This window comes from Bombina bombina, chromosome 1, assembly GCF_027579735.1.
Source record: "Bombina bombina isolate aBomBom1 chromosome 1, aBomBom1.pri, whole genome shotgun sequence".
In the NCBI taxonomy this organism is placed as follows: domain Eukaryota; kingdom Metazoa; phylum Chordata; class Amphibia; order Anura; family Bombinatoridae; genus Bombina; species Bombina bombina.
This window is the reverse complement of record NC_069499.1, coordinates 964,493,992-964,520,928: the sequence shown is the minus strand read 5'-3', so window position 1 is coordinate 964,520,928 and position 26,937 is coordinate 964,493,992.

Sequence of the window (26,937 nt, the reverse complement as noted above, 5' to 3'; positions counted from 1 at the left end):
TTGTCAGTGAGGTGTAGCAGTATTGCTCTAAGCACACTGAGCAAGGAGTCCATGTCTGGTTTCCCTTTTTCCCATAGGGAGACTAAATACACACAGAGAGAAGCACACCCACAGGAACAAACAACCAGCTCAATACCATTGCTACCCTGTTCTATGGCGATTTACCACCTTCTTAAAGGCAAGGAGAACAAGTCAGTCAAAATGGCAGCCAAGATAAAAAACAGCAAATAACATTGAAATCAGGGTAAAACCCTGACAGAAATTGGTTATGTCTACATTGATACCAGCAGACTTAAAAATGAGGGGTATTTCAAATTAAATTGAGACTTTGTAAATTATTCTTGTGGAGATCAGGCTTTTTTTTGGGGGGGGGGAATATGGGTTCGGCATCATTGTCACTTGTTTCCTCGATTTCTGAAATGGGATGGTATTTTTGACATCATTTACAATTACGTATAATTTGGCATCATTTACAATTACATATGCCTCCTCAACATTATAAAATATTTTTGCCATTTTGTAAGATATATAGGCCCATATTTTTCAAGGTCTAGTGGACCTGATCCGACACTGCGGATCAGGTCCGACAGACCTCACTGAATACGGCGAGCAATACGTTCGCCGTATTCAGCATTGCACCAGCAGCTCACAAGAACTGCTGGTGCAACGCTGCCCCCTGCAGACTCGCGGCCAATGGGCCGCCAGCAGGGTGGTGTCAATTAACCTGATAGTCTTTGAGACCACTGCTTCATAACTGCTGTTTCTGGCGAGCCTGCAGGCTCGCCAGAAACACGGGGCATCAAGCTCCATTCAGAGCTTGATAAATATGCCCCATAGTATATATCTTTCCACAAGAAAACACAAAATCTGGTTGTATAATATAGTACAGATAGTCTCTGTGCTCTCTCTCCCTAAAATAATTCCATTAAGTACTATAAAAAAATATACAAATAAAAATTACAAAGCTTATTGGGTTTTTTTTTTTTTTATTAAACGTTAGCAGGATTCCTGCTGGTCAGCAGAAAAATTAAAAGACAGTGGACATTAAATATATACAGTAGGTGACAAAGTAATACATTTATAAACCTATAAATCTACAGGTGACACATTTTTCAGGATAGAATATATGGATTCTCAGTATATAGTACAGCACAGTATATATATACATATATATACAGTATATATATATATATATATATATATATATATATATATATATATATATATAAAATGTATGTATATATATATCTTTAGAACTAATACAAAGGATGCAGCACTCACTCTCCATCTATAATTTATTAATGACGTTTCTGGGTCCTTTGTATTAATTAGACATAATATTCCCTCAAGTCCCTTCAAGTTGTTTGTTTTAGAGTGAGAGTGCACTTAAACAAGATATATATATATATATATATATATAAGAGACAATTAACAATATATAATATAATAGCAGAACAAAATAAAAAATAAAATAGCTTTGAAGAACGCTATTTGTATATTGATGCCAATTTATAGATGCCTTGATAGCAAAGAAGCTTTTCAGGATAATATATACATGATATATAATATGGTATGCTCATTATATGTAACATGCATGGGATGTTTCTTTATCAGACCAATCCTGGCCAGTAGTCTTCTTATTCTGGCATCAGGTAGAAAGAGAAAGAAAAATCCCAGAATTAAATATAACAGTTAAAAGGAATGAGGTAGGCCAGACACAGCAGCAAATAAACAGGCCTATTACCACAAAAGTACAAAGTAGGTAACTATCCCTATTATACAGTGCAACACAAAACAAAAAGTTCCCTTAAATACAGTCTACCGGTGACAATTAGGTCCCCCTAGGGAGTACCTCAGAAGGGATTGGCAATCTGCTATTCTCACGTGTTGCTCCTATACAATTATTTAAAAAGCTGGGTGTTCCTGTACTAGTCTGTTATTTCAAAAGCATCAAATAAATGTCAATTCACACAAAACATAACACATACTGTATGAGTACAATACAATACCAAACGCCCCTGGCCAGGGCCTAATCACGCCACAAAACACCTAACGCACGTTTTGCTCCTACTTTATCAAAGGCAAATTCTATAAGTTACTTTCTAGTTTAAATAGGCTGTGGAGGCCATTCAGCACTTCTCACCAGGAATAAGCCAATCATCCTCCATATCATTCTCAACGGTTGCAATCAGCTACATAAAACACCCTTGTTATTCACTAACCATTAATTCACACAAATTCCCTGTCTGTAGATATATGTGTGTAATGTCCATGGAACGTGCCACATATGATTTACATGCAGGCCATTCTTATGTAGTTATATCGTCCACATTATAGTGGCTTAGTATTGCTGTGTTAATGTTTTTATCCGGCATGGCATTGGTCTGTTTAGCTCTAGGATTAACCAATCCTTAGCTTTTGTCAGTATACAAGCCCTTATGTCCCACGAGGAGCATATCTATCTATTAGGCAAATCTAAGTGACGATTCAGTTCTATTCTAAGCGTCACACACCTCCAATTCTCATTGGTTGGGCGGAAGGGAAAGGAGTATACTTGTCAGTCAATCACGGTTAAGTTGACTGCTGTCACGCCCGTTTGTGCCTGTCACTACTATTGCGATCATACCTCACCAGTGTTACCACTTTCAGTATAACATCTGACCGCATCAGGAAAGGTATTCCACAATTTCATAAACCCAGTAAGCCCTTAATATCACTAGCTTGTCATTTGTATCTTATTGCAAGAGAAAAAGAAGACCACTTGAAAAAGTATTATCCACATCTATGGAGTCATTTATATACAGTAGTATCCAATTGCCAGGTGTTAATAGAGGGCACATTTTCCAATACATGTACACATGGTACCACTTAGATATTACAGGATGATAGATTAAAATAATCTATATAGTGATTCCAAACTACATTCGTTTTTTTTTACGTACTTTTGATATACAAATGCGGAGTATATAGGGTTTACATACTTGAGGATAAAATCAACAGCATTATACTTTCCTAACATGCTAAATAACTCCTTCATCAGAATTTGATTTTAACATTAATTTCTAGTGCATATTTCAGGTTTTCTTAAAACAATACTTCCAAAAGAAGAAAGAGGAAGGGAAATGTATGTTAGTACTTTTAATATGTTTTCTACAGTGTATGGCCTAGATTTGGAGTTTGGCGTTAGCCGTGAAAACCAGCATTAGAGGCTCCTAACGCTGGTTTTAGGCTACCTCCGGTATTTGGAGTCACTCAAAATAGGGTCTAACGCTCACTTTTCAGCCGCGACTTTTCCATACCGCAGATCCCCTTACGTCAATTGCGTATCCTATCTTTTCAATGGTATTTTTCTAACTCCGGTATTTAGAGTTGTGTCTGAAGTGAGCGTTAGACATCTAACGACAAAACTCCAGCCGCAGGAAAAAAGTCAGTAGTTAACTACTGTACTCTAAAGTACACTAACACCCATAAACTACCTATGTACCCCTAAACCGAGGTCCCCCCACATCACCGCCACTCAATTACATTTTTTTAACCCCTAATCTGCCGACCGCCACCTACGTTATACTTATGTACCCCTAATCTGCTGCCCCTAACACCGCCGACCCCTATATTATATTTATTAACCCCTAACCTGCCCCCCACAACGTTGCAGCCAGCTACCTACAATAATTAACCCCTAATCTGCCGACCGCAAAGCGCCGCCACCTACGTAATACTTATGTACCCCTAATCTGCTGCCCCTAACACCGCCGACCCCTATATTATATATATTAACCCCTAATCTGCCCCCTCAACGTCGCCTCCACCTGCCTACACTTATTAACCCCTAATCTGCCGAGCGGACTGCACCGCTACTATAATAAAGTTATTAACCCCTAATCCGCCTCACTAACCCTATAATAAATAGTATTAACCCCTAATCTGCCCTCCCTAACATCGCCGACACCTAACTTCAATTATGAACCCCTAATCTGCCGACCGGAGCTCACCGCTATTCTAATAAATGTATTACTATTTAATAGCTATTGTACCTGGTTAAAATAATTACAAAGTTGCCTGTAAAATAAATATTAATCCTAAAATAGCTACAATGTAATTATAATTTATATTGTAGCTATATTAGGATTTATTTTACAGGTAAGTATTTAGCTTTAAATAGGAATAATTTATTTAAGAAGAGTTAATTTATTTAGTTAGAATAAAATTATATTTAACTTAGGGGGGTGTTAGTGTTAGGGTTAGACTTAGCTTTAGGGGTTAATACATTTATTAGAATAGCGGTGAGCTCCGGTCGGCAGATTAGGGGTTAATGTTTGAAGTTAGGTGTCGGCGATGTTAGGGAGGATTAGGGGTTAATACTATTTATTATAGGGTTAGTGAGGCGGATTAGGGGTTAATAACTTTATAATAATAGCGGTGCGGTCCGGTCGGCAGATTAGGGGTTAATAAGTGTAGGCAGGTGGAGGCGACGTTGTGGGGGGCAGATTAGGGGTTAATAAATATAATATAGGGGTCGGCGGTGTTAGGGGCAGCAGATTAGGGGTACATAAGGATAATGTAAGTAGCGGCGGTTTACGGAGCGGCAGATTAGGGGTTAAAAATAAAATGCAGGTGTCAGCGATAGCGGGGACGGCAGATTAGGGGTTAATAAGTGTAAGGTTAGGGGTGTTTAGACTCGGGGTACATGTTAGAGTGTTAGGTGCAGACTTAGGAGGTGTTTCCGCATAGCAAACAATGGGGCTGCGTTAAGAGCTGAACGCGGCTTTTTTGCAGGTGTTAGGTTTTTTTTCAGCTCAAACAGCCCCATTGTTTTCTATGGGGGAATCGTGCATGAGCACGTTTTTGAGGCTGGCCGCTTGCGTAAGCAACTCTGGTATTGAGAGTTGAAGCTGCGGTAAAAATGCTCTACGCTCCTTTTTTGGAGCCTAACGCAGCCTTTATGTGGACTCTCAATACCAGAGTTATTTTTATGGTGCGGCCAGAAAAAAGCCGGCGTTAGCTACGCGGGTCCTTACCGACAAAACTCCAAATCTAGGCCTAAGTTAATTATTAACAAATTAAGAGGGATTTCATTCTTACTAGGGGGAGGCTTTTGTCCGGAAAACCCGGACTGCCACTATGGTCACAAAGAATAATAATAATAATCTCAAAAGAATAAGACATCCCTGATTAGTTGATATGAGATGATAGTCCTCAGAAATCTTAACTTAAGCATTCTAGAAAATATGTATGTATATATGTATGTATATCCTTTGCCCTTTTCAGAAGGTTGCCCCCTAGTGATGTCGCAAATAGTTCGCCGGCGAACATAGCATGTTCGCGTTTGCCGCGAACGGCGAACATATGCGATGTTCGGTCCGCCCCCTATTCGTCATCATTGAGTAAACTTTGACCCTGTACCTCACTAATTCTTAGTGAGAGGAGGGACAGTGTAGCTGCTGCTGATTTAATAGGGAAATCGATAGCTAGGCTAGTGTATTCAGTGTCCACTACAGTCCTGAAGGACTCATCTGATCTCTGCTTTAAGGACAGCACCCCAAAAAGCCCTTTTTAGGGCTAGAACATCAGTCTGCTTTTTTTTTTTTTTTTTCTGTTTAATCTAATTGCAGTTGCCTGCCTACCAGCGTGTGTGTCAGACTCACAGCGTATACTGTGCCCACTTGCCCAGTGCCACCACTCATATCTGGTGTAATAGTAGTGTACATTTAAAAAAAAAAAAAAACACTTTTTTGACTGTGAAATAATAGCAGTCAGTTTCCTTCACACGTGTGTGTTTCAGTGCCTGCCAGGGCACAGTGTCACCCCAGTGCAACTCATATCTGGTGTAACAGTAGTGTACATTAACCCTTTAATGACCACAGCACTTTTCCATTTTCTGTCCGTTTGGGACCAGGGCTATTTTTACATTTCTGCGGTGTTTGTGTTTAGCTGTAATTTTCCTCTTACTCGTTTACTGTACCCACACAAATTATATACCTTTTTCTCGCCATTAAATGGACCTAATAAAGATACCATTATTGTCATCATATCCTATAATTTACTATAAAAAAAATTATAAAATATGAGGAAAAAATGGAAAAAAACACACTTTTTCTAACTTTGACCCCCAAAATCTGTTACTCATCTACAACCACCAAAAAACACCCATGCTAAATAGTTTCTAAATTTTGTCCTGAGTTTAGAAATACCCAATGTTTACATGTTCTTTGCTTTTTTTGCAAGTTATAGGGCCATAAATACAAGTAGCACTTTGCTATTTCCAAACCATTTTTTTTCAAAATTAGCGCTAGTTACATTGGAACACTGATATCTGTCAGGAATCCCTGAATAGCCATTGACATGTATATATATTTTTTTTATAAGACATCCCAAAGGGGGGTAGTTATCAACGTGTCAACTTTCCTGCCTTCGCCGGCCCAATACGCCCGCCTAAGTTTGCCTCACATCGCCGCCGCGGACCTGAAAAATTGCGCCTAAGTTATCAAATAAAGCTGTCAAAAAGCTGCGGGGCGATGAGCAGCGGACTGTGAGAGTTATCACTCATCCGATCTCGCTACTTTTCGGCTTTTTCCCAGTTTTATTGCTAGCCTGTCACTAAGCACTCACACTAAACTGCACTGTTCTACCCCCTATACCGGCGCCCCCGGAGCCCCCCGCAACTAAATAAAGTTACTAACCCCTAAACCGCCGCTCCTAGACCCTGCCGCAACTCTGATAAATGTATTAACCCCTAAACTGCCGCTCCTAGACCCTGCCGCAATTCTGATAAATGTATTAACCCCTAAACCGCCGCTCCCGGACACCGCTGCCATCTACATTATACCTATTAACCCCTATCCTGCCCCCCCTATACCGTCGCCCTATATAATAAAGTTATTAACCCCTATCCTGCCCCCCACTACACCGCCGCCACTGTAATAAATTTATTAACCCCTAAACCTAAGTCTAACACTAACCCTAACACCCCCCTAACTTAAATATGAATTAAATAAATCTAAATAATATTTCTATTATGAACTAAATTAATCCTATTTAAAGCTAAATACTTACCTGTAAAATAAACCCTAATATAGCTACAATATAAATAATAATTATATTGTAGCTATCTTAGGATTTATTTTTATTTTACAGGCAAATTTCAATTTATTTTAACTAGGTACAATAGCTATTAAATAGTTTTAACTATTTAATCGCTTACCTAGCTAAAATAAAGAGAAATTAACCTGTAAAATAAAAACTAACCTAAGTTAAATTACACCTAACACTACACTATGCTTAAATAAATTATTCCTATTTAAAACTAAATACCTTTAAAATAAACCCTAATATAGCTACAATATAAATAATAATTTTATTGTAGCTATCTTAGGATTTATATTTATTTTACACGTAACTTTGTATTTATTTTAGCTAGTTAGAATAGTTATTAAATAGTTATTAACTATTTAATAACTACCTAGCTAAAAGAAATACAACATTACCTGTAAAATAAATCCTAACCTAAGTTACAATTAAACCTAACACTACACTATCATTAAATAAATTAAATAAATTAACTACAAATAACTACAATTAAATACAATTACATAAACTAACTAAAATACAAAAAAAAACCCTAAGATACAAAAAATAAAAAAAATAGGTTACAAACATTTAAAAAATATTACAACAATTTTAAGCTACTTACACCTAATCTAAGCCCCCTAATAAAATAACAAACCCCCCCAAAATAAAAAAATGCCCTACCCTATTCTAAATTAAAAAAGTTCAAAGCTCTTTTACCTTACCAGCCCTTAAAAGGGCCTTTTGTGGGGGGAATGCCCCAAAGAATTCAGCTCTTTTGCCTGTAAAAGAAAAATACAACCCCCCCAACATTAAAACCCACCACCCACATACCCCTAATCTAACACAAACCCCCCTTAAAAAAACCTAACACCAATCCCCTGAAGATCATCCTACCTTTAGTCGTCTTCACTCAGCCGAGCAGCGATGGAACTGAAGAGGAGACCCGGAGCGGCAGAACTTATCATCCACGGGGCGCTGAAGAAATCTTCCATCCGATGAAGTGATCCTCCAAGCGGCGCTGAAGAATTCTTCCATCCGGGCGATGTCATCTTCCAAGCGGCGCTGAAGAAGCCTTCTATCCGGGCGATGTCATCTTAATTTAGAATAGGGTTTTTATTTTTTGTAACTTAGGTTTTTTTTTTGTACTTCAGTTAGTTTATGTAATTGTATTTAATTGTAGTTATTTATAGTTAATTTATTTAATTTATTTAATGATAGTGTAGTGTTAGGTTTAATTGTAACTTAGGTTAGGATTTATTTTACAGGTAATTTTGTATTTCTTTTAGCTAGGTAGTTATTAAATAGTTAATAACTATTTAATAACTATTCTAACTAGCTAAAATAAATACAAAGTTACCTGTAAAATAAATATAATTCCTAAAATAGCTACAATGTAATTATTAATTACATTGTAGCTATTTTAGGGTTTATTTTACAGGTAAGTATTTAGTTTTAAATAGGAATAATTTATTAAAGTATAGTGTAGTGTTAGGTGTAATTGTAACTTAGGTTAGTTTTTATTTTACAGCTACATTTCTCTTTATTTAGCTAGGTAGCTATTAAATAGTTAATAACTATTTAATAGCTATTCTACCTAGTTAAAATAAATTGAAAGATGCCTGTAAAATAAAAATAAATCCTAAAATAGCTACAATATAATTATTATTTATATTGTAGCTATATTAGGGTTTATTTTAAAGGTAAGTATTTAGTTTTAAATAGGATTCATTTAGTTCATAATAGAAATATTATTTAGATTTATTTAATTAATATTTAAGTTAAGGGGGGTGTTAGGGTTAGTGTTAGACTTAGGTTTAGGGGTTAATAAATTTATTACAGTGGCGGCGGTGTAGTGGGGGGCAGGATAGGTGTTAATAAATTTATTATAGGTGGCGACGGTGTAAGGGGGGCAGATTAGGGGTTAATAAATTTAATATAGGTTGCGGCAGGGTCAGTTGCGGTGAGGTGCGGGATCAGCAGGATAGGGGTTAATAACTTTATTACAGAGGGCGGCGGTATGGGGGGGGCAGGATAGGGGTTACTAGGTATAATGTAGGTGGCGGTGGGCTCCGGGAGCGGCAGTTTAGGGGTTAATACATATAGTTGCGGTGGGCTCCGGGAGCGGCGGTTTAGGGGTTAATATGTATATTATAGTTGCGGTGGGCTACGGGAGCGGCAGTTTAGGGGTTAATATGTATAGAGTAGCTTGCGGTGGGCTCCGGGAGCGGCGGTTTAGGGGTTAATATGTATAGAGTAGCTTGCGGTGGACTCCGGGAGCGGTGGTTTAGGGGGTAATAACTTTATTTAGTTGCGGTGGTGTAGGGGGGACAGATTAGTGGTGTTTAGACTCGGGGTACATGTTAGGGTGTTAGGTGTAGACAGCTCCCATAGGAATCAATGGGATGTCTGGCAGCAGCGAACTTGTACTTTCGCTATGGTCAGACTCCCATTGATTCCTATGGGATCCGCCGCTTCCAGGGTGGCGGTTTGAAAACCAGGTACGCTGGGCCGGAAAAGTGCCGAGCGTACCTGCTAGTTTTTTGATAACTAGCAAAAGTAGTCAGATTGTGCCGCACACAAACATCTGTAGTGACGTAAGAATCGATCTGTGTCGGACTGAGTCCGGCGGATTGAAGTTTACGTCACAAAATTCTACTTTTGCCGGTCTCTAGCCTTTGATAACTAAGGCGAATCAGCCTCACCACAAATACGCTGCGGAATTCCAGCGTATTTGAGGTTGACGGCTTGATAACTAGGCCCCAAAGTATTGATCTAGGCCCATTTTGGTATATTTCATGCCACCATTTCACCACCAAATGCGATCAAATAAAAAAAATTGTTCACTTAATCACAAATTTTTTCACAAACTTTAGGTTTCTCACTGAACTTATTTACAAATAGCTTGTGCAATTATGGCATAAATGGTTGTACATTTTTCTCTGGGATCCCCTTTGTTCAGAAATAGCAGACATATATTGCTTTTTGATAATTAGAAGGCCGCTAAATGCCACTGCGCACCACATGTGTATTATGTCCAGCAGTGAAGGGGTTAATTAGGGAGCATGTAGGGAGCTTTTTGGGGTAATTTTAGCTTTAGTGTAGTGTAGTAGACAACCCAAAGTATTGATCTAGGCCCATCTTGGTATATTTCATGCCACCATTTCACCGCTAAATGCGATCAAATAAAAAAAAACTTTACATTTTTCAAAATTTTAGGTTTCTCACTGAAATCATTTACAAACAATTTGTGCAATTATGACACAAATGGTTGTAAATGCTTCTCTGGGATCCCCTTTTTTCAGAAATAGCAGAGATATATGGCTTTGGCATTGCTTTTTGTTATTTAGAAGGCCGCTAAATGCCGCTGCGCACCACACGTGTATTATGCTCAGCAGTGCAGGGGTTAATTAGGGCGCTTATAGGGTTAATTTTAGGTTTAGTTTAGTGTAGTAGACAGCCCCAAGTATTGATCTAGGCCCATTTTGGTATATTTCATGCCACCATTTTACCGCCAAATGCGATCAAATAAAAAAAAATAGTCAACTTTTTCACAAACTTTAGGTTCCTCACTGAAATTATTTACAAACAGCTTGTGCAATCATGGCACAAATGGTTGTAAATGCTTCTCTGGGATCCCCTTTGTTCAGAAATAGCAGACATATATGGCTTTGGCGTTGCTTTTTGGTAGTTAGAAGCCACTAAATGCAACTGCACAAAACACATGAATTATGCCCAGCAGTGAAGGGGTTAATTAGGTAGCTTGTAGGGAGCTTGCGGGGTTAATTTTAGCTTTAGTGTAGAGATCAGCTTCCCACCGGACACATCAGAACCCCTGATCCCTCCCAAAGAGCTCTCTTCCCTCCCCCACCCCACAATTGTCCCCGCCATCTTAAGTACTGGCAGAAAGTCTGCCAGTACTAACATAAAAGGTATCTTTTTTTTTTATATTTATATTTTTTAGCATATTTACATATGCTGTTGTGTAGGATCCCCCCCTTAGCCCCCAAACTCCCTGATCCCCCCCCCCCAAAACAGCTTCCTAACCCTCCCCCTCTGCCTTATTGGGGGCCATATTGGGTACTGGCAGCTGTCTGTTTGCAAATAAAATGTTTTTTTATTATTTTTATTTCATTTTTCTGTAGTGTAGCTTCCCCCCCCAGACCAATCCCCCACCCGCTCCCAGATCACTTAGATTTCCAAGTACTAAATATTTTGCACCCCTTTCTTCCACTTATAAAAACATTTTTTTCTGTAGTGTAGCGGTTCCCACCTGCTCCCTCCCCGTGCACGCGCCCGCCCGCCCGCCTCCTCCCGTGCACGCGCGCGCGCCCCCGGTGATCCCGCCCCCGATCCCACCACCCTCTCTGACAAGGACCGCATCGATGGCCGCCCACCCGCCTCCCACTTCAGCTCCCACCCACCAACGAATGCGGCCATCGATGCCCTGTGCAGAGAGGGCCACAGAGTGTCTCTCTCTGCACCGGAGGGGTAAAATTTGTTATTGCAGGATGCCTCGATATCGAGGCATCCTGCAATAACCGGAAAGCAGCTGGAAGCGACCAGGATCACTTCCAGCTGCTTTCCAAACCGAGGACGTAGGCCATACGTCCTCAGGCATTAACTGTATTTTTTCTGAGGACGTATGGCGTACGTCCTTGGTCATTAAGGGGTTAAAAAAAACCTAGAAATTTGACTGTTAAATAATAGCAGTCAGTTTCCTTCACACGTGTGCGTTTCAGGGCCTGCCAGGGCACAGTGTCACACCAGTGCAACTCATATCTGGTGTAACAGTAGTGTACATTTAAAAAAAAAAAACTTTTTTGACTGTCAAATAATAGCAGTCAGTTTCCTTCACACTTGTGCGTTTCAGGGCCTGCCAGGGCACAGCATCACACCAGTGCAACTCATATCTGGTGTAACAGTAGTGTACATTAAAAAAAAAACTAGAAATTTGACTGTGAAATTATAGCAGTCAGTTTCCTTCACACGTGTGCGTTTCAGGGCCTGCCAGGGCACAGTGTCACACCAGTGCAACTCATATCTGGTGTAACAGTAGTGTACATTTAAAAAAAAAATACAATTTTGACTGTAATAGAATGAATAGCAGTTAGTTGTCTGCAAGCGTGTGTGTCAGGCCTACAGCGTCTACTCTGCCAACTTCTGCCAGTGCCACTCATATCTGTTGTCACAGTAGCTTGCACGCATAGTACCGCTAATCGGAAAAAAAATGACAGGCAGAGGCGGGCCACCCCACAGGGGCCGTCGTGGTCGTGGTGCTGTGATTCCCTTTGGCCCTAGAATAATGCCCAGTGTTCAGAGGCCACGTACCCTGAACTCGAAAAGTTCTGAGGACATAGTTGACTGGCTAACACAGGACACCCAATCTTCTACAGCTTCCGCTCAGAACCTTGACGCACCATCCTCCTCCAGCTTAGCTTCGGGCACCTCTCAAGTTACCACTCGCCCGCCTGCCGCCACCACCAACACTAGCACCACAGCCGCTTCACTTGATCTGTCAGAGGAGTTATTTACACATCAGTTGGAAGAAATGAGTGATGCGCAACCATTATTGCCAGAGGATGTAGATAACAGGGATATGTCTCAGTCAGGCAGCATTACACACATGTACGTACGGTGTGATGATGATGATGTTCTACCCGCTGCTGCTTCCTTTGCTGAGTTGTCAGATACAAGTGAAGTGGTTGATGATGACGATGCGTCCGTGGATGTCATGTGGGTGCCCGTTAGAGGAGAAAAAGAACAGGGGGAAAGTTCAGATGGGAAGACAGAGAGGAGGATGAGACGAGTTGGAAGCAGGGGGGGGTTGTCGCAAGGAGCTAGTGGCACAGTCAGACAGCATGCATCGGCACCCGGGGTCAGCCAGACAGCAACCCAATCAACGCATGCTGTTGCCATCACCAGAATGCCGTCATTGCAGAGCTCAAGTCCAACCTTGTGCAAATGGGGAGTTTGCGGTTGTGCAAATGGACTGTTTGCGATTGTTTGCGGTGCATTAAACGGGGAGTTTGGTCTGTCACTGTGAAGCGGGCGTAACCCTTACACTACCTGATCGATACAACATCATACCTGATGTTTATAAGCACGTTATTCCAAAGAATTTAGGAATGTTAGGTGATGATTTATGCCCTTTATGGATTAAAACCAGACTCTGCATCAACTATGTAATTTTCCATGGGAGTTTTGCCATGGATCCCCCTCCGGCATGCCACAGTCCAGGTGTTAGTCCCCTTGAAACAACTTTTTCATCACTATTGTGGCCAGAAAGAGTCCCTGTGGGTTTTAAAATTCGCCTGCCTATTGAAGTCTATGGCGGTTTGTTCGGTTCGCCGGTTCACGAACATTTGCGGAAGTTTGCGTTCGCCGTTCGCGAACTTAAAATTTTAGGTTCGCGACATCACTATTGCCCCCACATTCTCAGATATGGTAGATGGTATTTCCTAGTTATAGATTACAAGAATGAACCATATACAGAGGCCTATTCATCAAGCAGTCAACATCAAATACGCTGGAATTCGGCAGCGTAATTGTGGCGAGCCTGATTCCCCTTAGTTATCAAAGCCTACAGACCGGAAAAAGTTGAAATCTGTGACGTAACATACGATCTGCCGATCTCAGTCCGAAACAGATTGATGCTTACGTCATTGCAGATGTTCCGAATTCCAATTCGGCACTAATCTTACTACTTTTGCTAGTTATCAAATATCTACCAGGTACGCTTGCCACTATTCCAGCCCAGCGTACCTGCTTAGATTGCCAATAGAATGCAAGCTCAATCCTATTGGCTGATTGGATCAGCCAATAGGATGAAAGCTTAATCCTATTGGCTAATTGCAACAGCCAATAGGATTTTTTCAACCTTAATTCCGATTGGCTGATAGAATTCTATCAGCCAATCGGAATCTAAGGGACGCCATTTTGGATGATGTAATTTAAAGGAACATTCATTGTTGAAGAAGGCGTTGAACGAAGAGGATTCTCTACGTTGGATGTCTTGAAGATGGAGCCGCTCCGCGCCGGATGGATGAAGATAGAAGATGCCGTCTGGATGAAGACTTCTGCCCGGTTGGATGAAGACGTCGGCCCGCTTGGATGAAGACTTCTGCTGGCTTCGATAATGACTTCTGCCACTTCATTGAGGATGGATGTCGGCTCTTCAGAAACTGTAAGTGGATATTCGGGGGTTAGTGTTAGGCTTTTTAAGGGTTTATTGGGTGGGTTTTAATTTTAGATTAGGATTTGGGCTTGTGAAAAAGAGCTAAATGCCCTTTTAAGGGCAATGCCCATACAAATGCCCTTTTCAGGGCAATGGGGAGCTTAGGTTTTTTAGATTAGGTTTTTATTTGTGGGGTTGGTTGTGTGGGTGGTGGGTTTTACTGTTGGGGGGGGTATTTGTATTTTTTTTTACAGGTAAAAGAGCTGATTTCTTGGGGCAATGTTCCGCAATAGGCCCTTTTAAGGGCCATTGGTAGTCTATTGTAGGCTAGGTTTTTTTTTTATTTTGGGGGGCTTTTTTATTTTCATTGGGCTCTTAGATTAGGTGTAATTAGTTTAAATATTTGATAATTTATTTTTTATTTTGTGTAACTTATTGTTTGCTATTTTGTGCAACTTAGTTGTTAGTTTTTTGTAACTTTGTAATTTTTAATAGTAGATTTAAATTATTTGAGTAGGGTTACGTTTTTAAATATATAATATAGTTAATTTAATTTGTAGTTTAATGTAATTTTAGTATAACAGTTAGGGTAGATTAATTATTAGTTTAATATAGTTTAATGTAATTTTAGTATAACTTTTAGGGTAGGTTAATTAATTGTTTAATATAGTTTATTTTAATTCTAAAGGTAAGTTTAAATTTATGATAAGATAGGGATGAGTTAATATTTAATATAAAGTTAGCGAGTTGTTAGGTTTAGGGGTTAATAGGTTAATTTAGTGTATGGCGATGTGGGGGGCTGGCGGTTTAGGGGTTAATAGGTTTAGTAAGTGTTAGTGATGTGGGAGGCAAGAGGTTTAGGGGTTAATACATTTAGTTAGTTGCGGTGGGGTCCGGGAGCTGCAGAATAGGGGTTAATACATTTATTAGAGTTGTGGCGGTGTCAGGGAGCAGCGGGATAGGGGTTAATAACTTTATTTAGTTGCGGCGGGGTCCGGGAGTGGCGGGATAGGGGTTAAACATTTTAGTATAGTGGCGGTGTTTAGTGACAGGGTATAAATAAAGCTGTGAAAAAGCCGAAAAGCAGCGAGATCGATGACTGTTAGTTAACAACAGTCCGCTGCTCATCGCCCCGTACTTGGTGCGTTGCTTTTTGACAGCTTTTTTGTTAAATATGGAGAGCGTATTCAGGTCAGCGGCCGCGATGTTAGACAATGTCAGGCGAGCGTATTGGTGCCATCGAATGCAAGTAAGTTGACGGCTTGATAAGTAGGCCTCACAATCTTTTCATTCAGGCCATTAGGGATCAAAGTGTCCCGTTTAAAAATCCATTCACTTCTCAGCAATTCACCTTGGAGATCACCCCTTCTGATTCCCAGACAGACCTTCTGGAGAATCCAGCATTTAAGGTTTACCCTGAAGTTTGTTTAGGAAATGTCTGGCTACAGATGTGAGTTTTCTATCTTTCTCCTTGACTTTTAATGTTGCAAATATGTTCCCCTATATGGGTTCGCAGCTCGCATGAAGACATGCCAACATATCTTTTTGAGCACAAACATTCAATGCAGTAAATCACATTCTTTTATCTGCATGTATAGAAATCATTATTATATATTTTTTCCAGTTGGGTACGTGTCAAGCTCTGTCACATTTTTTATATATTTACAGAACAAACACGTACACAGGGATGTGTACCCTTGAGACCATCTCTCCTCACAGACTTCCTTCTGGACAGATGACTAGATACAAGTTTGTCCCATAGAGTCTATGATCTCCTCCAACTTACAGCAATCATGTTCCCAATCATATATAATATTTCATCATCTGACTTCAGGATAGATATGTGTTTATTGAGGATACTAAGGATTTCTCTATGGCACTTGTTATAAGTGCTTAGAAATCTAACGGGTTCTTGGCCTGAATCGTTTTTAGGTTTAGTGACCATGAGATTATTTCTTTCAGTATGGATGGCCATTTGATACGCCTTCCTCGATATTTTTGCTGGATATCCTCTCTCCTTTAGTCTCAGTCTAAATTATTTTGCTCTTGATCTAAATTTGTCTCTATCAGAGCAATTCCTCCTGAGATGTAGGAATTCCCCCTCATGTATTGCTTTTCTAGTATTATGATGGTAAGAGCTAGTTTAGTGTAGGACTGAGTTACTTGCCGTTACTTTTCTGTGTAGGTCTGATTGAATTTTACCAAAGGTAGGAGGTTACCTTAAATAGGTGCAGGCTATCACCAAAGAGGGTGCACAGGTACACACTCAGAGAACAAGAGCGGCACCACAACCTCATGCGGCCATGGCAGCGGTATGACAGTATAGAGCGATATATATCTATCAGAAAATAATTAAATAGCTTTTAAAAAAGCTGTTGGGTTATTGAAGGGTCATCAATAGCTTTCAGAAAAGTTTTGATGCCACAGAGTAGTGGGCAGTTGCCACAGGGAAATCTTTACTTTATTTATTTTTTGTTACTTTTTAGCTCATGTGATCACTGCAATAACCTACTGCAGAGATCACATGACAAGGAAGCAAGTACCTTCTGTTTTATGTATGTTCCCCTCTAAGCACCTCAAATATCTATCACCTACAGTACACAAATATTCACCATTATTGAACTTAGCCTCAGTTATAGGGGTCTATTTATGATGCTGCAAGTGGACATGATCCGATATAGCGGATCATATCCGCTGCACATCGATAAATGCAGACAGCATACAATCTCAGCATTTATCATTGCACCAGCAGTTCTTGTGAACTGCTAGTGCAATACCGCCCCCTGCAGATTTGCTGCAGGGGGTGTCAATCAACCCGAACATATTTGATCGGGTTGATTTGTCGATTTCTGTCCGCTGCCTCTTTAGACTGATGCTTCATAACTTCTGTTTCCGGCAAGCCTGAAGGCTCGCCAGAAACACAGGGCATCAAGATCCATACGGAGCTTGATAAATATACCCCTAAGTCTTCACTTAGTCTTGCAATACTCATGCTCACGAGACTTCATGCTCTAACATACTTAGCTCTCTCAGCACAAATTTATGGAAGTTTATTAATTATATTGCCGCTATTCAATTTTACCTACTGCACTTTTAATGTAGACTGCTATTGAGCTGTAAAAAGCTACTTAGGTAGACCAGCATTCCACTCATACTTTGAGAAATAATATCCCCTTCCCGTTCTGCTTAAGTATTGATCAACTTCAAAGATCCATTTTTATAATACATCTTTATTGACCAATAATAATTCCCTGGTAAATATGTTTTGGTAAATATCCTCCTAGATTTGGGGTAGATTTATCATTGTGTGAGCGGACATGATACGATGTAGGGAATCATGTCCGCTGCACATCGATAAATGCAGACAGCATACGCTGTTGGCATTTCTCATAGCAGCTATGATAAATTGGCCCCTTAGTCTCAAACATTTAGCTTTTCAGTGGATCCCTCAGTCAAAACCCAGAGACACTGTATAAGCTTTTATTCACACATGGCAGTAGAAGACAAATTATTGATATAAGAATACCCCCTTCAGTCAGCTCCTTCTTTCACCCTACTTTATCTGAAACAAAAAATATATTGCCAGAATAATCTTCCATGGCTAATAAATACTTGGATCACAAATTGCGAACCCCCGATGCGCGTTACGCATATTTTACATTTCTTTGTCCATCACATAGAAACTAATGTATTTTTTATTATTAAATATATATTTCTATATATCTGACAATGTTAATGTAAAATAGGTATTTATTCCTATAGATCTATATCTATATATATGAATTTACAATAAAACATTTCTTTATGTGAAAAACATTGGAATATGAAATATGAATAACCTCTGTCGGGGTTAGCACAAAAGAAATAGGTGTTTTTTTCTTCTGCGTTCCCCATTGAATTCTATTGGGAGATGAAGTTAACGCTCATCGGGTTTCGCTTGCATGCAAATTTTTTACTTTCAACTTATAATATTATTTGCTACCTGACGAGTGAAAAAAACAGTCTATTTTATGCTCTAGCGGGAGCATTAAATAGCGCTCCACTCGTAATCTAGCCTATAGTCGGTGCCAATATGCAGCCACTGAATCAACAGAAAGCAATTATTTCTTATCTTCAAGAAAAAAAAAATTGAGGTTGAGGATAACAAGGGTAAAATATTTTGCCAGCTCTGCCCAAAGATCTTCATTGATGCAGTGCTGAAACAAGCTCATAGGACCCTCAAGCTCCATACCCATCTGCACCACAAGAGTCATTATTATCCAATTTCTGAGATCTGGCTGGTGGTGAGAAAATCACTAGAGACCACCTTTTGAAAACACACTCAAATTCTTCCTGGACCTTAATCCTACTACAACTCAAAAAATAAAACAGACAAAATTCTTAACTCAAGCTTTTAGAGATAAGAATATTAAGTAAAGCTTGGGATTCCCATTCAACCTGATAGTACATGCCAATTGGAAACTAGTGATATATAAGTCTTCCAATGACCTAGATGGGTTTGGGTTTAGACCTATCACATCCCCAATGCAACAAAGAGACAGGGAAGAATGGCATTTTTAAGGCTACAAAAAGACCACTGCCCTCACTTTTTTTCAGTACAGAAGAGACAACCTAGACTGATGGATGACCTTGCTATGATGCTGAATACATGGATATTTGCTAAGGACTACAAGTGTCATCCAGTCTTTCCATAAATTGTGTCAATATATTGAGGCTACTCTGATCTAATTCTTAAAATTCCACTTCATTGAGCCAGACATTGGAAACCACATTAAAGAAATGGCCCAACACTTAAATTCTATAAGACTTGATTCAGAATTGCTACTTTATTTTAGAGAGGGTCATAACCTTCTATTACAAAAAGGTTGAATTACAAGGCACACACTGACTAATGGTGTTAAAATAACTAGAGCCCACACTCATAAGTCTTGCCTATGACACACTACTAGTGGAGGTGTTAACTGGCAACATGGGTAGTGGTTGACACTGATGCACTAACTGGCTCTTCTGCAACCGGAGATATATTGGAATGTCTGCGACTTGTTTGGTTGAGTGTTTATGTCCCCTCTTTTTTTTTTTTTTTTTCCTCTCTGTCTTGCTCTCCAGCCCGCTTTTATCACACACCATTGATAAACATATTATCCACAGAAGTGACCCGTGGTATAGTGAACATAGTGCATCTAGATTCTCTCTATACACAATAATATATGTATAGCTCTAAGAATAGAATGGAGGTTGTGGTAGTATCCTGCTACCTCAGCGTAGTTAGAATATTTAGAAATAGGATGATACAAAATGACTTAAAGTGAGAGGATAGAGATGTTTTTAGTCTATAATCGGTTTAAGGACCATTTTAAAATCTTGCTTTTTGTTGTAATATGTCTGATCTGATAGGAAATTTCAAGATTCTTTCTTGGAATGTGGGGGGCATTACTAACCCAATGAAGCGTAAGTTAATAATTAAAAAGCTAGGCCTTCAGGAACCTAGTGTAGTATTTCTACAAGAAACCTATTAAAAGGATACAGAGATCCCTAAATTGAGATCTAGATGGATAGGGGAAATTATTGCCACACCATGCAGAGGTAGAAAACTAGGGGTCGCAATTCTCTTAAATAAAAATCTCACATATCAAATAATACAGGCGGAATTAGACTTGGAGGCCAGATATATCATATTACAAATACGAGTAAAGGGGATAAAATTTGTTTATTGTAATATATATGCGCCAAATACTTTTTCTAAAGCTTTTTGGGAAAAACTGAAGAGTAAATTGTTACCTTTTGTATCAGACAATCTAGTTATAGGTGGTGATTTTAATCCTTCATTTTGCCCGGAGCTGGATAGATTCTCAAAAAAAAATATAGCTGTATATAATAAACAAGCTAAATTTATGAAAAAATTTTGTTACCAGCTAAAAATTGATGACGTGTGGTGACTTCAGAACCCAGATCAATGTTTATTTACATGTGAATCTAAAAAGTATAGAACATTTTCGAGAATAGATTTTATTTTAGTTGTGGAACCTCTCTCATTGCAAAAATGGAGGCCACAATAGGTGATATAGTGATATCTGATCATGCGGTTGTTTCACTGTCATTTCATTCCTTAGCGAATCAGGCAAAAGGAAGTTTTACTATTGTTTTCCCCCAGTATATGCACAAAAATATTAGATTCATCTTATGGTTAAAACAGAAATAGAAAGATTATTGTACTCTTAACATATCACATTTTCAAAAAATTGAAATTTTTTGGGAAGCCTCTAAGGCATATTTAAGGGGAGAAATAAAGGCTTACATGTGTAAAAAAAAAACGTAAAGACAACATAAGAGAAATTCAACTGGCGAACCAAGTTAGAAACAGCTACAAGAAATATATTGGGAATCCAACTTGTGCACATTGCGAGAGATACGCCAGCGCCAGGCAGGAAAGAGATATCTTCTTCAAACAGAAATCTTTGGAAGAAGAGATAAAATTAAATCAGCGCTTTACGGGACATTATGGCTATTCAGCCAAATATCTTGCTAAACTAGTCAAAGCCACAAAGAAGAAAAATTATATATTAGCAATTAAAGATCAAGATAAGAGATACACGGAAGTGTCAGATATTAGCAAAATATTATATCTGTACTATGAAAAATTATACACAAAGAGCACTAATCATACACAGAACCTAGAAAAATTTTGGTCACAAATAAAAATCCCCAGAGTGTCACAAGATCTCTTGGAGAAACTTAACGCCCCTATATCTGTGAAAGAGATAGGGGAAGCAATTGAAAAAGCTAAGTTAAATAAATCCGCTGGACCGGATTGTCTACCTGTAGAATACTATAAAATATTGGTAGAAGAAATTAAACCTATTTTAAAAAAATTGTTTAATAGTTATTTCATGAATGGTAATCCACCCTCAGAATATTTTGCGGCCGCCAATATTTCTTTGATTCTTAAAAAAGATAAAGATGCAGAGGATCCCGCCTCATATAGACCAATTTCCGTACTTAATGCGGACTATAAAATATTATCATCTATTTTAGCATCTAGATTAATGTTGTGTCTTGATGAAATTATACACCCAGATCAGTCGGGGTTCATGATATCAAGAAATGTATCTAGAAACATGCGGAAAGTAATAACATTATTAGATTACACATGGAATGAATGTCAAATGTCGGATAGATATTTCAAACATGACAGTGCTCTTTTAACCCTTGATGCTGTCAAAGCTTTCAACTCTATAGAATGGGAATATCTATTCCAGACCCTCGAAAAGTTTGGGTTTAAAAAACATTTTGTCCGGTTTGTCCGTAATATTTACCAGTCCCCTATATCTTACTTGTTAATTAACAATAATTTAACTCCCGGGATAAGACTTAAAAAAGGTACAAGACAAGGTTGTCCATTATCCCCCCTTCTCTTCAATCTTGCGTTAGAACATCTTGCTATAAGGTTGAGGGATATCATAGAAGGGATTACCATCGGTAAGACTGTCCTTAAAACTTTATGCAGATGACATCTTAATTTTTTTATACAATACACCTAGAGCTATTCCTATAGTCATAGATTGTTTGAATTTTTTTAATACATTCTCGGGCTATAAAGTGAATTATAATAAAAGTGAGATGATGTGGATATATAAAACACGTCATGTTATAACTAATACAGAGTTTAAGGAGGTGGATTCTCTTAGATATCTTGGAATCTATCTGCCTAGAAATCCTAAATGCAAACAAACAGCTCGGGCTGTGCAATTCAATGTAAGGATCAAAAGCACAAAATAATGTTGAGTAAGCAGCACAATGTATCTATGTGTGCTAGCTGAGACAATGTATCACTTTATCCAATTATGAAACAATTGTAGTAAACCTGTGTTGAACTGTGGCAATTGATTACAAGAACCGTTAACCCCTTACATTCGCAAGACTCATCGTTGTAAATATGACATAAGCCAGATAGTTCTAGCAAATAAGAAAAAGTGTAACAAACTCACTTGATTCTGAGAATGATATCCGATGTCAGATGAGATCCAGGAAAACGGAACTGTTATATCCACTTTTAGTAGTGCAATTTGTTGCAACAGTCACAGATACTGCCTGTGTTCATAGCAGCATCCCGGCTTGTTCCACAGGTGTTGGGAAGGGCTCCCCTGCTAAGCCCTCGTTTGTAGTAATGAGTAAACAGAAATTTTTTCAACACCTCTGAGGGAAACAAAAATAGAGCCCAATAATCGAAAAGACAGTAAGGCTGATGAAATATGTGTTAAAACTTCACCTTTTATTGAAATTCCGTGAGTAAAAAGACAAAGGCACAGCACACAGACTTGACTACCACTGACGCATTTCCTGCCCTATTGGGCACTTCATCAGAGCTACCTAACAGGTGTGTAAGGACTCCTTAAAAACAGGATATGAGCCCTACACACCTGCTGCATAATTAATTATAACAACAAAAAATTGTATTGTGAAATAAACATCCGATCAAACGTGAAAGATAATAATAAACATTATAGGGCAGGAAACGCGTCAGCGGTAGTCAAGTCTGTGTGCTGTGCCTTTGTCTTTTTACTCACGGAATTTCAATAAAAGGTGAAGTTTTAACACATATTTCATCAGCCTTACTGTCTTTTCGATTATTGGGCTCTATTTTTGTTTCACTCAGAGGTGTTGAAAAAATTTCTGTTTACTCATTACTACAAACGAGGGCTTAGCAGGGGAGCCCTTCCCAACACCTGTGGAACAAGCCGGGATGCTGCTATGAACACAGGCAGTATCTGTGACTGTTGCAACAAATTGCACTACTAAAAGTGGATATAACAGTTCCGTTTTCCTGGATCTCATCTGACATCGGATATCATTCTCAGAATCAAGTGAGTTTGTTACACTTTTTCTTATTTGCTAGAACTATCTGGCTTATGTCATATTTACAACGATGAGTCTTGCGAATGTAAGGGGTTAACGGTTCTTGTAATCAATTGCCACAGTTCAACACAGGTTTACTACAATTGTTTCATAATTGGATAAAGCGATACATTGTCTCAGCTAGCACACATAGATACATTGTGCTGCTTACTCAACATTATTTTGTGCTTTTGATCCTTACATTGAATTGCACAGCCCGAGCTGTTTGTTTGCATTTCTGATTTTGACATACACCTGCAGGGACTGTGATTCAATTGACTTCAGGCTTTAAATTGAAACAATCGTTACCTGTATATTCTTATTTTTGGATATTGATACATTCTCCAATAAGATATGGCTGCCCAGGATGAAAGTAATAGAAAAAGGCTGTTTGATAACTTATTTAAAGGCACAGCGCCAGATATTGATTTTAAAGTAGACTTGGGATCTTTGTTTTCAAAAAAAGAAAAATTGCACATTAAAGAGTTAAAATTGTGGTGGGACATTGAATTTTTAAGTCTGTATATCAAAGAGAAGAAAATTCCCAGAGGACTGAGGCTAAAAAAATTTCCGGCATTTCATAAAGAGTTTCCTCTATTCATGATGGAATGGAACCAAGCTCTCTCAGATTGCTCTATTATCCTGATGGAAAAATTAGTTACTTTTAAAAGAGAACAAAGGGATTACAATACTGGGAGAACTGGATCAGCTGCAATTACAGCTAGATGCATTCAAGGAGGATTCGAAATACATACCATTTGAAGAACAACTGAAGGAAACTGTGGACAAGACTGCAGAAGAATTATCCACCAATAAATATAAGAAGTATGGCAGAGATTGTAAAGATTATGATCTAGAAGTTGTTTACAATTGGAACACCACAAACAGAAATTCTAATAACAAATCCAGTAATAATGGTAAAAAGAAGAATGGCAAAAAGGATAAGGGAAAGAACAAAAAGGTCACTTTTACAAGTCTAGATACCATGGACTCACATAGTGAGAGCACAAATAGTGTGGCTCCTAGTACACCTAAGTTGACATCTACACCTATTAAAGCAAAATCAAGATCTGAAGAAGAGATGGGAGCACGGCCAAAAAACGGGGAGGTGACATCACTACCAACAGAAGACATGAGCAAAGTGCCTATTCCTTCGCAGGCACCAAGGTATCCAAGCCGTCAGAAATTCAAGAAGAACAAAAATTACAAGAACTAAAGATCATTAACCTTTCGGACCACTCATTAAATGAGTTTGAGAAAGTGGTGTTATCTAAAGGTTTGGGCTTTTCACCAACACAAGACTTTAATCTTTTTGACACCATTATGGATTTGAACAAATTTGTCCGTAAGATAACATTAAAGAAACATTTCAGCAAGGACCCAACATTGGGCAATGATGAGAGTCCACCAGATCCTCCTGTAGCTATGTCTTTGAATGAAAAATGTAATTTCTCAGAGTTATGTGATATTGCTTCATTATGTGATCTTAATATGGATAATGAGAATGAGACAAATAAAACCAAACAACAGGTAGTTAAAAATTTAAAAAAAAGTACCTTTTATCCAGTTAATTCTCGTACAGACCTTATAGAGGTTTTTCATGCCATAGTGGAACAAGATTTAACAGAACTAGCTGAGAAGAATTTAAAAAGTAGTTCAAACAAACATAGAAACTTAAATAAGAGGGAATGGAATGCTTTAAAAAAATAACCAATAATAAAGATCTAGTGGTAGTGGATTCTGATAAGGGAGGTTCAATTGTCGTTTTAAATAAAGAACAATATCTTAAGGAAGCTATGAGACAGCTGAATGACACTGATACTTATAAAAAAATAACCTTTAATCCTACAGTCAAATTTCAAAGGGAACTTTCTTCTTTGTTGGATGATGGTAAAGAAAGAAACATTTTCACTAACAGTATTTGTGATACATTATTTGTAGAACACCCTAGAATCCCAATTTTCAAGTTCCTATCAAAAGTACATAAAAGCTTAACCAATCCCCCAGGGAGACCTATTATATCTGCTATTGGCTCTCTGGGGGAAAGGTTGGGGGAATGGTTGGATGCACAATTACAGCCAGTTGTCCAGTCTTTGCCAGGTTTCTTACGTGACACCAAACACCTGATCAGGTCTCTACATGAATGCAAATGTGATACAGATTGTAACTTTGTAACAATAGACGCTGTATCTTTGTATTCATGTATACCACATGATCAAGGTTTATTGGCTATGAAAGTTATGCTGTCTAAATACTCGAATTATGATTCAGGCCTTATTGACTTTATGTTGCAAGTAACCAGTTTCTTGCTACATCATAATTATTTTATTTTTGATGGCATGTATTTTTTACAGCAGAGAGGCACTGCGATGGGGGCTAAATTTGCCCCCTCGTATGCTAATCTCTATTTAGCTGAATTTGAGGACAAAAAATTGTTCAATGTTGCAAATCCTTTTAAAAAACATATCACCTATTATACACGTTTTATAGATGATATGCTTTTATTATGGAGTGGAGACAATAAAATCTTAGATGAATTTGTGGAATATTTAAATCAGAATGATGCTAACCTAAAATTTACATTTAGTCATTCTAAGGATGACATACCATTTTTAGATGTTAAACTTATTCACAGTGCAGAGGGCATTGTTACTGAGGTCTTTAGGAAAGAGATCTCGGGTAATACTATTCTCAGAGCAGACTCTTGCCATCCATTTCACTTAAAAAAGGGGATACCAAAGGGTCAATATATCAGATTACGGAGGAACTGTAGCAACATAGAGAGTTATAAGAAATATGCAGCAGATCTGACTATTAGACTAAAAGAGAGAGGCTATGATGAACAAAGTTTGTTGAAGATATCGGAACAAGTGAGTAACTTTGATAGAAATAGTTTACTGAAAGATAAGGTTAAAGATATCGGAATAAAAGATGGTGTGAATTTTATTACATCTTACAGCAGACAATTTGATAACATCAGTAGAATTATTAGGAATAGATTACCTATTTTAGATAGGGATTCAGATCTAAAACACATCTCTAGCAAATGTAATTTTATCTCTCGAAAAGCTAAAACCATTGGTGATATGGTTAGAAAGGATTTTAGCAAGAAGAGCTCACATACTATACAGTCGACAAATTGGTTAACATCGAAACCAGGTTTCTATAAATGCAATGTCAGACCTTGTAAGAGTTGCAGTTATGTCACATGTGTGGATACTTTTACCTCTACTTGTACAGGTCAAACATTCAAGATTAAAGAGCATATTTCTTGCACTTCCACTTTTGTCATATATCTTTTGACCTGCAGGTCTTGTAATTATCAATATACAGGGTTAACATCAAGAATGCTCAAAGATCGTATAAGAGAGCACTTACTTTCCCTGGAGGCAGAAATTCCTAAAACCCCTGTGGCTAAGCATTTTGCTTTACATGGAAATAGTTCAGCTGGTTTTACATTTCAAGGGATTGAGGTAGTTAAACTAGGACCCAGAGGTGGAAATAGATATGCAGCACTCAGTAAACGAGAAGTCTACTGGATTCATACCTTAAAAACTGGTGCTCCTTTTGGTATCAATAAAATAAGTGACATCAAATTGTTTATTGATAATACGTAGATCATGGAATCATGTATCTTTATTATTATTTTTTTGTTTTGGAATGCCCTCATTTTTTCAATATTCTTTTATTTTTCTATATATACACCTAGGATCTGGATCTTACAATAGATCTAAATTCTAGTATAGCCTAGATCATACAAACTTATAGTGATAAATTATTCATGTTTGGTCTCACGGAGAGCA